The 1714-nt window shown below is 39.1% G+C and overlaps 1 protein-coding gene across 1 annotated transcript in view; it reads left to right on the forward strand.

Annotated features, from left to right (window-relative positions):
- Nucleotides 1-1714, forward strand: part of pigg (phosphatidylinositol glycan anchor biosynthesis class G) — a 149783-nt gene that overhangs the window by 107009 nt on the left and 41060 nt on the right. The gene's annotated exons all lie outside the window — the stretch shown is intronic.

A 1714-nucleotide genomic window follows, 5' to 3' on the forward strand; every position in this document is an offset into this window, starting at 1 on the left:
AGGAACTCTTCAATTGGAAATGATTTGGTTTCTCTTGGTTGTAACTTTAGAAAAAATCTTCTTTAAGGAACGTTTAGCTATCTGATTATTAATCGAACAATCAAAAAATCAACAAATGAAATGATTGGCAAAATAATTGTTAGTTGCAGCCCTAATTTAGTCCTTAAATGGACTGTTAAATAATTAATCTCCTCCGCCATGACCTCCAGAGCTGGCGCCCGCCATGTGAATTGATGGCCACATTTCCGAAATGAGGTGACAAAATCACAGGAATGCTCTCGATGTGATGTTTCTGTGCTTTAGCATGCCTGATTAAGATTAAGCGAAGCTGCAACATGAAACTTGCTGGTCAGGCTTAAAAAACACTGGTCTAGGGTCTCATTCCTGCATCACTATAGTCTGGGTCATAGATCAAATTCTCTGTTTTATCTATCAGATGTAATCAAAATAAAATATATTGATTTACTTTTTTTGTGACACATCAAAATATGTGGGTCTTTATTTTTTACTAAGAAAATGGCTTTTTAACCTGTTTTCTTTGTTGAAAACCACAGTTCAAGTGTTTATTTGTGTTGAGAAAGTTCCAGAAGTCACATTGTTTTTCTGTGTCAGTGGGGGTTCCTTACCTACAGGGACCTTGGCTGGTTCCCATGGTAACACAGGTCCATGTGAGTTGATTTGCAGTCTGGTTAAAATCCTCATAGAAAGTGAGGAAACACATCCACACTTCAGAACGCTGCACAAAGACACTTTCTCATAACATAAGTGACATCTGACTCAGCCTCCTAAGATGGTGTGAGAATATGTTACAAGGTGATTTTGCGGCTTGATGAAGTCATTCATAATTAGAATATAAAGCGTTTTTTTCTCACTTCTAAGTGGAGGCCGGATTTGAGTTAATTTAAGAATGTAAGAATTATTTTGTTCATATTTAGTAATATAGGACTGTATTTATTTATTTATGTTAATTTAAATACTGTGGTGCATTTTGATGGGTGGCTGGTTTGTGTGGAACTGTCAGGACACATGAAAAACATCAGAGCAGAGACTGCGAGACTTGAGGGCTGGTTATCCTCCTGCAGTAGTGTGTTACAGTGAGGTTGTCGCAAATATTTATGATTTATGCTCAATTTTGAAGCGTGGTCTGCGCTATGTTATTCCACGCCATAACACAAGAGGGGTAATCAGGAACTAGCTGTGGGTCTGGATATGGCCGAGACGGTGAGGACAAGGGGGGGCCAGTTTGTGCGACAACAGAGGGACATGACGGTGAAAAAGAGCGGGGATCCAGGTGGAAAAATGGCGGTCATACAAACAAAACAAGCCGGTAAGGTACCAAACAGGAAATAAGTATGAGTAGAGGGGATGTAGATTTGACCAATCGGAGGTCCTTCTGTCTGCAACACTGTCTGCGGTCACCTACATTTTGGGAGAGGTGCAGCAGAGTGTCTGCGGAAGGGGGCCGAGACGTTGCGTTCACTGTGACACCTACGCAGACGATCTAGTTTCAAAGTATAAATCAGCCTTTAGGGGCATCGTAGTCTTTTGACCGACACATTTTATTTAGATAAAAGTAAAAAATTTATCTTTTGTCTGTATGTTTCTTAAAGTCGTAGGGAAATCATATTTAAATATCAAATCATCCTGGCTTAAACATTTATATAGATGTACTCTTTATCAGACAGATATTGTCCCAAAAGTTAGAAAATTTCTA

This window comes from Cyprinodon variegatus, unplaced genomic scaffold (genome assembly GCF_000732505.1).
Source record: "Cyprinodon variegatus isolate N-32 unplaced genomic scaffold, C_variegatus-1.0 Scaffold283, whole genome shotgun sequence".
Taxonomy (NCBI): Eukaryota; Metazoa; Chordata; class Actinopteri; order Cyprinodontiformes; family Cyprinodontidae; genus Cyprinodon; species Cyprinodon variegatus.